Genomic DNA, 12281 nt, shown 5'->3' with positions numbered 1-12281 from the left:
AAAAAAAAAAAAAAAGTAAAATTGACTATAACCCTTCAGGCACTTTCTTGTTTTAACACTGTATAATTCTATACAAAGTTTCTAATTATTTAAAATTATTATAGTATTCAAATATAATTTTGTATATTTGGTGGAAATTAGTCCAGTGACTGTAAAGAAAATAGCTAGAAGAGTGTAAGGGTTTTGTTTTCTTTTTAAAGGCTAGCACAGTTTCATAATGCTTTCCAGGAAATTCAAAGTATAATTAATACTTAAAGATTTTTTGCATGAAAACAAAATTGCCATTTCACAATTATAGTGGCAGAAAAATATTTGTAAAAATAATATAAAGACCTCATAGGGCAGTCACTCCCTAGAAAGAGCAGCTTGAATGGAATAGAAAGGATAAAGTTAATAGCCCTGTATATCGTAAGCGCCAAGGTCATAAACAAAAATAGTGATGACATCTACTTTTTTGTCTTTTTTTTTTCCATAGTTTCAGACCACACCCACATTGCAAATTGGCCTTTGTATTTGAGACCAAGTTCTTTTGAGATTAAAATCTGGAGTAGTAGACAGAGCACTTCAGTGTGGAGTTGCTTGTTTTCGCTACCAGAGGATTATTTGAAGATAGACACAGTTTAGGGAGACTGAGTTTCAAATCTTCTGAATTGTTCACTTGGATCTCCAAATCTGAGCAAGCAGGTATGCACCATTTCCTTAATCTTAATAACAATAACAGAGCCTCTGATTCTAAAGCTGCCTCTTTGTGATTGTTAAAATGAGATAAAGTCCCTCTTGTTATTATTGTTTTAAATGCATTTTTGCCTTGTGACTTAGCTGGCTTTGCATAATCCAAGCAAATAATTACTCTGATGTGAGGGGACAAATTTTTAAATTTTCTTTAAATTGTTCTGTTTTGAAACTATTTCTTCCTTAAGAAATAACTGCTTAAGCTAGAAAGAACTGTTTTGCTTTCTTCAGCATTGTTTAAAAATTAAATTTTTGATTTGGGTTTAATTTTCCCTTCAGAAATATATGCAAATTATTAGGAAAAGACTGAATATATGCTGTACCATCTAGAATGTATGTGTATTATTATGTATGCATATTTATATTGAAGCCTGATTCTTTCAATCTGATGAAATTATGTGGTCAGGCTATAGTTTAATAATGAATAATCAAATCTCCCTTTTTTCCTAAAGGATTCCACAGATGTATAAAATAAATGTTAACATAGGTGTCAATGCTGTATATGGTAAGACGATAACCAAGCATCAGGAGTTTGAAGAAACTATTTAAATTAAAATTAATTCTTTGCCATTATTTTAGCTCTTCTGTATATTTTTAAATATCCAAATGTACCCTTGCTTCAGAGCTTAGTTTCTTTTTCTTTTTATTGTTTCATTGAATTTGGAAAGAGCCTAAAGGCTTTCAGAAAGATGTCCTTATAAATAATGGACAAGTAAACATGTTGTCCTTCACTTTGGGTATTTTTAAATGATTTCTGAAATGGGCTAAAGAATTATCTTTACCCTAGAAGCTGTAGCAAACTTACTTTAGCTCTTTTCTTAAGAAAGTAGAAAATGAGCAGTTCCCAGCCCAGGTAAAGCTGAGAAGGTCTTGAATGATGCATGTCGAGGAAACTTGGATACTGATACTGCTAGCAATTTGCATAGGTCTTAGTGCCAAAGAATTAAAGACTCTGGCATTTTATTGAAAGAGGCCAGCTTTTTAAAAGTTATCTGTATTTTGTGCAGTGACTTGAGCCCTCAAATCTAAGACTTAGTTGCTCAGCTTTGCGAAGCAGTCAACCATTTAAATTTATTTGTATCTGTCCTAAAATAGAGTTACTCTCTGGTTCTTAGAGAAATGAACACATCATGACCAATGAACTCTGGATAGTGAGTGACATGGACAAATTTCACAAGTTCTTAAATCCTTTACAGCTTCCTTAAAAACCAGAACCCCCTTTCCTATATGCCCTGAGTCCAACAAAAGCTGTGCCCTTATGCCAGTCCCTTCTTAAGGAACAAGCCAATCCCTCAATTGTGTTCCTGCAGAGACCGGGGATAACATTCCTTTATGATCCCCAGTTTAGATCAACTTACCAGCCAAAGCATGACACTTGATTACCCTTATTATGTTACTTTGCGTAGGTACAAATGTTACTAATGGCATGGCCTTACCTAGCTATTAAAAAGTCCCAGTTCATGCTGACTTACAGTCAGTGTTGTACAATGAGCTATTGCTAAGGACTCTGAGTAATATGAGCCTGTGCAGAATGTAGCAGCACCTTGGTAGGGCTAGGTACACCCTACAAGTGCAAGTGTCCTGAACTCCTGAAAGTCCCACTGAGTGCCTGATAGCCATTGCAGATGGCACATTGTATCTGGGCCTGAATTGCTTTAAGAATTGTAACACTTTACTGGCTTTTTCTGACCACATCCTTCCATTGGAGTGAAGGATTTTTAAGGTTCTTTCTCTTTGCTTTCAAATACTTCTAGCCTAGTTCTCAGTCTTTCAATATAGAAACGATGCAGTCATTAGCCAATCACACATCGCAGCTGGTGGGAAGAATTCATATCCCTTTACCTATTCCAGCAGAAGTGGGGAGTTAAGCCCTTTCTCATTGGGGCAGTAGCCTCCAGGATTTTCATTGTTCTGCTCCTGTCAGCTAAAAGATTTTGTCTATGCATCACTTTTTTTTATATACTCTTATATGTAACTATATTGGTCTATATATACACACACAATATAGATATATTTTATATACAAATACTTAAAGATAACAAGTGTATTTAAAAATATGTATTGAATATATTTAGACTATTAATTGTATTCAAATGCTATTTAATGTATGTGCTATATACACCAAAATAGATATAAAGATATATATATATATACTATGTACCTGTATTGTAAAATAATAAATGCATCTAAAAACAAATTAGAAAAAGTAAGATGATTTTTTTAAATGCGCTAATTAAAAGGGTATTATAATACCCTTAATATCTCATGGTACAATATACACACAGGACACTGTTAATGGTAGTATAAAGCTCTACTCTATGTAATCTTACTAATTTTGAGTTAGTTAGATTTACTGCTATTTTATTTTCTAGTGTGATTGGTGAAGACTCCAATCGGAGTGTTTCCATTTTCTTAGCCTGGTATGATTAGTTTATTTTCAGTACCCAATTTCTTTGGGCATTTTTTAAAGCTGGTTGGCCTCTTAATGAGGTTTGGTTTGTTACCTGCTAGGGCAGGTAATCCATTACCTCAATCTCAACTAGGCCTACAGAACTGCTCAAGTCAGAAATGCTGAAAGTGATCAATGGAGTGTGGCCTGTTGTCCACTTTGTGGGATGATCACCCCTCTCCTAGAGGACCCCTTGAATTGTTTGGAATATGAGATCATCTGTTATAAAGATCAAGTTAGGATACTACTGCAAACACATATGCTAAACATTTATAAATCTAGTTTCCTTTCCTATGATTTCTTCCTAATACACTCTTGTGGTAACCGTTGTTTCTGGTGACTGTTGTTTTCTGAGATGCCAAAGGTGTGGCCTCAGTTTTCTCATCTGTAAATAAAGGGGATGTACTGGATGACTTTCCAGTTTTTATCTAGAATGTTTGTCACATTTAGATTTTAATCTTTTTCTTGATTGGTCCATGCATGTTAACACTCACTGTTGTAAGGAACCAACTCAGTGCTTGGAAGTTTCTATAAGAAACACTATCTGGAACTATAAGTGACTTACTATGATATGCTTTTTAAGTATATATTTTGGAAATGTTGTAGGGCCTCCCTGGTGGCGCAGGGGTTAAAGGCTCAGCACTATCCAGCTATCACCAGCCACTGTGACATCAGTTCCATCTCCAGCCATGGAGCTAACCCACATGGTGAGGCAGACCTCTCCTGTCCCCCCACTGCTCCTCTCAGCAGTATTTTAGTAGGTCTGCCTGTTCAGCTCCCCACTCTGTCTCTGGTGAATCTCCTCGCTTCCCTCACCCCCTGCTCTTCTGGTTTATGCTCCAGACCTTGTATGCATAAATAAATAAAATAAATCTTTGTGGTGGTGGGGCGGGGAGGAGGGGAGGTTATATCTAGCCACAGCTTAGAAAAATATTTATGTACTCTTGAAGGGCTTAACCATTGCTCTCTTTGGAAAATTTTATCAGACTCATGTTTGAAGTATTTGGGACCTTTCTTTTCCTCCCATGTAATTTTGTTTGTACATTTAACAATAGGACTGAATCATATGTGCACATGTTTGCCTTTAATGAGGCACAGTTATGTATTGCTCAGTTTAAGTGAACAAACTTTGCTGACTAACAGTTTGTCAATGGAAAATATTGACGAATGCTAATGAGAACATGTTCTCCAAGAAATTATTTTATGATGATTCTTCTCAAGGGAACCTACTAGGAAAACCTAGGACTGACTTGGATCCTGTAGACCTCTGGAAGGTTCATGAATGGGCCTGAGGGCGGGGTGTGCATTCACATCCCTTGAAATGATATGGAAAATTTAACTCTTTGTGCACTTTTATGTGCCAAAGGCCTGTGAATTTTAATCTAAAAGGTGATATATTAAGGTCACTATAAAAAACTAATGCCTCAGGAGAAGTGTAGCCTGTTCCTTAAAATTTATGTTTACTTGCTAACAATTTTTATCACTTTTGTATATTTTCAGCTCTCTGCAGCCTTTCATTACCTTTTAATACAAATTAATAGAGTTTTGGCAGTACTTAATACCATACTCTTAAAAATACCATGCATTCTTTCTGTGGATTTACAAACTCATGATGTTACCTTGCTTGTGAGTGAATATGCTAAGCAAATATATAGTATTTTACTTAGAAGAAAGGGAGAGTATGAGGTTAAATTAGAACCGAGAAAGTGAAAAGAACCACACACAGAATTATTCTGTAAAGCTCTGTACTAAGTCATCTCATTTCAATGTTTACGTGAAAGAGGCTCAGATCTCTTCCTTGAATATCGTGTGGAAAGATGATTCCTTGGTTTCCTTGGCAACCTATTTCATACCTTCATTGCTCTTGGACATTCAAGATGCAGTGTAGTTTATCAGAGGGACATGGGACTGGGACTCAGGCATGCTGAAAATAATAATCAGTCTGACACAGAGAATAGGTTTGGTGGTGTGAGTTGATCTCTCTGAATGTTTCCTTGTATATAAAAGAAAATATAATAATATGAGGAAACAGGTAATACCGTCATGGAGTATGTGTATGACACATTTATGTGTGATGGTGATTTTTAGCTCTATTCAACTCATTGGACTGATGTGAGAGTTGAAAGTGATAATATATGTGAAAGTGCTTTTATAATGGTGTATTTTCCTACCATATCATGGTGGCCTTTATCAGCCTTTGATTTTAGGTCACAAGGAAGAATCAGCTTAAAACAATGAGTTTATTCATTATGAGTTTAGGTCATTATTGCTTAAGAGTAAAATCCCTACTCAGTTTGCTCTGAGATGCTTCTACTAACTGAATAACAGACTTACAGGGAAAAATCCCCTCTATTAAAAAACACAAGCAACATCAAAACATTCATGTTATTTTATGATACTGGAATTTATGGAAGTAAAAATTTCTAGGATTGCAGAAGGTGTGTGTAATTAGCCTAATGCTGCAAATAGAATGACTCAGTTCCCATAAGACAGGTCCAGAGTCCCTTCCTCGTCCCCGCCTCATGTGGATGTATCGAAACAAAAACTTTAACATTGTTGTTCATGTTATACGACTAGTGCTTACCAGCCCAGTGGTATTGGGAGAGTGTTAGCCTTAGTCAGCTAGGATTTATCAGTAAGAATTGATGTAACAATTAACTTTGGTGGTTGTTTTAAGGATTAGAGATCATTTATATGAGGGCCTGGCACAGAGTAAATGCCCTTCATATGATACTGTCAACTATAAAAAAAATTGTAGTATTCCATGTTTGAACATCCCGGTGTCTAGCAGAGTCTGCTGCTTTCATCCCCATTGATCATTTTCTCTTTTATTCCAGATGCTTTTTACTTAAGCCTAAAACAGATCCTGACATAGTTAAACTTGTCTTCCGCATGCTCAAATTGAAATCTTAACTTAGGGAAATTGGTATATAATTTGTTTTATGAACAGCTTTGTGGGCCTCCCTGGTGGCCTATGGGTCTAATCTGTGTTCAGTCCCCAGGGAGCTGACCCCCATGGTGCAGCAGACCTCTCCTTTCTAACTGGCTGCTCCCCTCAGCAGTGTAGTTCAGTAAAATCTGCCTGCCCTGCACCTTACTCTGTTGCTGGATAATCCTTTTATGTTCTGCACATGTAGTCTGCACCACAGTTCATCTATGCGAAAAAGAAACCAAAACAGTTTTGCTGCTATATTTTGTTTAAATCAAATAAAGAAGGTTAAGAATAATATATTATGGAAAGAAAGACTCCTGAATATAGTTGTAGGAGTGACCAAATGTAGTATTATTCTTTTTAAAGTTTTTTTCATATTTTTATTTACAAAATAATGAAACATGCAAAAGAATGGTGGGAATAAAATAACATACACACAAATTTTCTCTATCCAGATATAAAAAATGTCAGTGACATATCACTTTATAATATTTTCTGTAAAAAAAGGAGACTAGATTGAAGACCCTCTCCTATTTTATTCCCTCCCCTTGCCAAATGTTGTGGAGTTGGCATGTATTAATTATTCTCCCCATCTATCTTTATAGTTTTCCATGATCAATTCCCACTAATTATGTAAAATGATATTTTAAATACTTTCAAAGTTTTACAAATGGCAGCTCTTTGATGCTTTTCTCATTTAGTATATATATTTTCACATTTTCTCCTGTTAATATGGGTTATCTATTTTTTTAACTGCCAGGCAGTATTTCACTAAATGGGTGTCCTGTAATTTAGGACACCTAGGCTTTCTAATTTTTTTATACTCTAAACAGAGTATGGATCTTAAACTGTATTTTGGTGTACTTATACTTGATTTTCTAGTCGTAGCAGTAAAATGATTGATTATAGTATACATGTATCTTCACTTCTAGTTATATCACTTTAGAAAGCAATACAGCAACCAGAGCTTTTGATTCCTTATATCCTCTCCAGCACTTGATGTTGTTATCATCAGTTTCACTTCTTTGCAATGTGGTGGGTTTAAATGTTAGGTTATTGTTTTCATTTGCCTTTCCTATTTTTTATTTTCCATGGCTACTAAAATAATGTTTAGAATCTACAGCACAACCCCACTGTATACATGCTATAACAGTATTCTTTACCTTTTGCTATATATTTACTTGCCCTTAGCCTAATGGAACAAGTTTCCTTCCTAAAAATGTACCTACCCAAGGAAGGTAGACAAAATAAGGCATTCAAAATCAAATCTCTTTCTAGAGCCCATATTCTTAAGTTCTACTTGTCATTCAAATAACATCGTTGCACTTTCCCTCTAAGCATCGTAGATAGTTTTAAAGATAGTTTTAAAGAAAGGATCAATTACTACTTCATACCCTGAAGTGTTAACTGTTCCTATTATATTTATACATTACGGCAAATGCTTGTTACCTTTAGAATAATGTATAAATGCATTATTATTGAATCAGCAGTACCCTTATATCTACATATAGATATATATTTGTTTTTCTTCCGTTTAGTAGCGTGTCTCTGATCCAGACATTGTCTCTTTCACTCCACAGAAGCTTTTTAGTTTGGCATAGTCTCAGCTATTCATATTCTCCTTTGTTTTCCTTGCTGCTGGAGATGAATCAGCAAAGATGTTTTTGAAGTTTATATTATAGTGGTTTTCCTATATTTTCCTCCGTGTGTTTTATGGTTTCAGGTCTTAGACCCAAATTATCCATTTAGAGTTAATTTTTGTGAATAAGATAGTGGTCTAGTTTCATTCTCTTGTATTAGTAGTCCAATTTTCCAAGCATCATCTATTGAAGAGCATTTCCCTTGTTCCAGTGTATATACTTCATTCCTTTGGCATAGATTAGTTGCCAGTGAATATGTGGTTTTATTTCTGGGCTTTCAATTCTATGCCAGTGGTCTGTGTGTCTCTTTTTGTGACACATGCCATTTTAATTATTATGGATTTGTAGTATAGTTTAAAACCAGGACATGCTGTTTTTGGTGCCCAGGAGGGCTGGGAGCAAGCTAGGTGGAGGGCCAAGTATGGAGACCTTGACAGACAGTGGTGACTCTGAGACAGTTTTTGGTTGCTGTTATTTTTTATATTACTGGAGAAAGAGAATAAAGAAAGAAGGGAATTTTGGAGGCGAGGTTAAGGGCAAGGCTAGCTGACCTGGGTTTGTGGGTACCTTGAGAACTCAACCTCAAGTGACCTTGAGCTACTGTAGAAAAAGGGCAAGCTCAGTAGCCAGAAAGCTAAAGGTGCCAGTGAAGCTGCACTGGTTTCTCACAGTTGGGACTTTCACATTGATACAAAGGCAGCAAAGACTTAGTGGTGTCAGGGTTGCTCCATAGCCTTTTCTGTGAAACTAAGGAGGGCTTTGCTTTAGATACTATCAATCATAAATGACAGGCTGATTTTGATAAAGACCTTGAAGGCTCAAGGAAAGAAATTTAATGGAGGATACAAGATCAGATCCAATTGCTTTCTTAACTTTCCAAATATATATTTGGTCATCTGCATTTGAGGCTTAGTAGAGGGAAAGAGAAGGTTTTAATTCATGAAAGAAGATTTCACTTAATAGATAGAGACCTTTTTAAAAAGTAAAGGAAGAAAGTACTGTTGGAATTATTGAAAAAAAGGAAAAAAAAAGGACATAATCTGTCTACATACGGAATAAATCATAACCTGCCCAGTAGTTTGATCTTTGACCAATGATACTTGCTACCTCTAGATGTATCCTCTGGGTTGACTTTGGAACTTAATCTCTTCACACTATAAGTCTCAGGCATCCACACACGTGTGCTTCAATTCCAGGTGATTGGGTACTAGTTACAGAATGCCATCTTTTCTAAAGCTGTAAAGTGAATTCTAATAGCAGTGTATTCTAGAGTTTTTCAGAGCTGATGAATACGAGTTATGTGTTTGATGAACAGGAGTTGAGCTAGCTAAAACTTTCCTTCCAAACCTCAGTAGGTATTTTACAGAGGCTGGTCACTTTGAAAATGCAAATAATTATTTCATGATATATATTATAAACTTAAATGTGGAACTTGTACAAAAAATGAATATTGGTTTTCTAGTTATAGAGTCCTTGGGTTTCTACAATATTATATAATACTTTGATTATTTAGTTGGTTAGAAACATTTTCTTCCATAATTTTTTAAAAAAATCAGTGCTTTTTTTGATTGTAATAGAAACATTTTTTTCATTAAAAAGTATCAGAATAACTAGTTTATTTAGGGACAGTATAACCAAAACAATCTTCAATTTATCAAATCAGGCAACTCTGTTTTGTTAACCAACAGTGTACATTAATCCCAATAAGCTTATTGTACTATGTAAAAAGTTTAAGGAATAATCCTACATTGTACCCAGATTTTTAAGAATCATAAAATAATTTTTCAAAAACTTACCAAAATATCATTATTATATATTTACACACCAGGCTGTATTTAAAAGAGGCAATATAGCTTCCACAAATCATTCTACTATTAAATATTTCTGTGTTTGTGGAAAGTTATATATTATTATATTATAATCATAATTTTTTGCTTTGGAAGGAAATATAAGTGTTCTAGTTTAAAAATGTAACATATAGGTACAGGTGTTTTATATATCTATCTTTCTTACCTTTAACAGTGCTCAGTAATGTGTATATTTAAACTGCTAGTATTGTATTTTTTAATATTTTACCACAGTTGTCTATTTTCTTAGCAAATAGTCTAAGAAAGTGAATGTCAAAAGTATATAGTGAAAAGTATATTCTTTCCCACTTTTCTGCACTCATTTTCCCTAGAAAGGTTGTTACTGTTTACTTTTTCTTGTATCCTTCTGAAAATGTATGAACATGAAACTGATATAGTTCCCCATTTCCTGTCATACTTACTCTTTTATACCCTGCTTTCTTCTTTTAAGAGATATCTTGAAGAGCAAAGAGCAGTCTATATTTTTTGTTTGTTTTAGTTAAATATCAAAGGACCTGAAGCAGCTATCCTGTATCATGTTATAAAAACAAATATTTGAGGGCCCTCCCTGGTGGCGCAGCGGGTTAAAGCACTGCACTGAGAAACTAGAGCCGCTTCCGCATGAGTTCGATTCCCGCCTGCCCCGGAGGTGACCACATGGCGTGGCAGACCTCTCCTGACCCGCCCGCTGCTCCCCTCAGCAGTGTACTTCATCGATCTGCCTGTTCTGCTTCCCGCTCTGTCTCTGGTGAATCCTCTCACCCTCCGCATCTCTGGCCTGTACCCCAGTTCTGTATGAATAAATAAATAAATCTTTTAAAAAATAAAAAAAAAAACAAATATTTGAAAATAAGAAACGTAGTATTGTAAAGGTAAATTCCTTTTTCAATACATTTATCTTACAGTTTTGCGTGATTATGGGAGAATAAAATTATTTTATGTAGTTAATAAATGGCAAATTTGAATAAGCATGCACAAAAGTAGAACCCCAGGTGTTAATATCAAATATAAGGTCAACACAAGAACGTTAATTTGCATCCTTTTTTGTGGAGTGCAAATCTAAAATTGGACTACTATTTTTAAAGCTTGCGGCAAAGTACAGGAAACATTTTGCCTACAGGAAAGGTTGTACAAGAATGACCAAACCACGAAGAGTCAAAGCTAGCCACAACAGAATTAGCATTGCAGACCTGGGGGGTTGTGCTTAAAAATCCTAAAAGAGATTGTTTTATCTCCTTCAGCACAGAATGGCTCTGTTTTAAATATAGTAAAGCATTTTGAACATGGGAATTCAATAAGTAGTTAATATTTAATGCTAAGATGCTACTCTGGAGAATAAGATGAATTTCATCTAAACTATTTTTTTTTACTCTGTTGAACTGAGTTCTGTAGACTCTTTAAAACAGTGTAGAATTAAATAGTAGGCAATGGTATATAAAAAAATAATTACTTGTATAATTGGAACAAGAACCCAGAATAACTGTGTAAGTTAAAAATCTGTCATTTTGAAAGAACAGTAAAAATTGTAGCCGGAGTCCATACAGATCCCAAGAGACAGATCAACCAAACTCTTACAAGGCTTCACACAATTTAATATGATCAGTGAAACATTTTAGTGAATAAAATTGTGTGCTTTTTAAAAATTGTGTGTTTCCCTGTAATTTCAAAGAGAACTTTTGGGAGGAAACCAGGAGTTCTTAAAGCTGTGACCAACGATTGAATGTCTGCCTAGGATGTGATACTTAAATATACTGTGATATCCTCAGGAGATGCAAGAGCGTCATGTCCATGACTGGTGATGTGCACAAATAAATAAATATCTCTCAAGTCTTAACAACTGCAAAAAAAAGGCGTTCTTCACTGACAAACTATAAATATTCAGGGATTTTGTCAAACCTCCTATATAAATATAAATGTATTTAAAAATAATTTCCTACTTAGCTTCCATTCCTGGTATCTTATAGAGAACTCACTTTCGTTTATTTGCTGAGCTACCTATTAACTCTAATGTAATTAGGCATAAATAGAAGGAATATAGCATGATTTTTATTGATCTTTAGCTTTATATTGAATAGCCAAACCACTAAGCCTTAAAAATGTAAGTAATGCCATCTTGAGGTGTTTGTCTCACAAAAATAAATGTGGATGTGTACAAAGACTTATCTGCAAGGCCATTCTTTGTAACTTTTTGTGCAATTAAAAAGTGGAAGCAAAGCCTATATCCTGAAACAAGGGATTTGCCAAGTTAAGTTACAATATGGTTACATGTGACCACTAAATAGTTTTCATGTTGATAAAGGACTTGGAGAAGTTCATGTATTAGGACTAACAAAATTAAAATATAGTATATGCATATTTTTCACACCCTAAAGGTACAGATATACATGAAAAGAAGATAAGAAAGCATATCAATAGATAATAAAATGATGCTAACTGATTTTTCTGGATAGCATTATTATGGGGGATTTGAAAGTTCATTTTAAGCATTTGTAATCAGTGATTTTGTACAGTGTGTACTACCTTCTTCCTTTTCTTCCCACCCTTATATATATACGTGTATATATATATATACACACACATACACACACACACATTTGTGTATGTGCATATGTATAAAAATTGTAGCCAAATTCTATACAGATCCCAGTGATATATACATATATGTGCGTATATGTATCACA

General features: G+C 34.7%; 1 protein-coding gene across 3 annotated transcripts in view; it reads left to right on the top strand.

The window, feature by feature from the left end:
• The window catches only part of PLS1 (plastin 1), a 78029-nt gene that overhangs the window by 19487 nt on the left and 46261 nt on the right, over positions 1-12281 (top strand). For 2 of the 3 annotated variants that reach the window (XM_012725020.1, XM_012725023.1), the window contains exon 2: positions 476-684. The exons of the other annotated variant lie outside the window; for it this stretch is intronic. The gene's annotated coding sequence lies outside the window, so the exon portion shown is untranslated. The remainder of the gene's footprint in view (positions 1-475; positions 685-12281) is intronic. 3 annotated transcript variants of the gene reach the window in all.

The sequence above is a fragment of the Condylura cristata genome, unplaced genomic scaffold (genome assembly GCF_000260355.1).
Source record: "Condylura cristata isolate star-nosed mole 26May11 unplaced genomic scaffold, ConCri1.0 scaffold00014, whole genome shotgun sequence".
Taxonomy (NCBI): Eukaryota; Metazoa; Chordata; class Mammalia; order Eulipotyphla; family Talpidae; genus Condylura; species Condylura cristata.
This window is presented reverse-complemented; position numbering and strand designations above follow the sequence as displayed.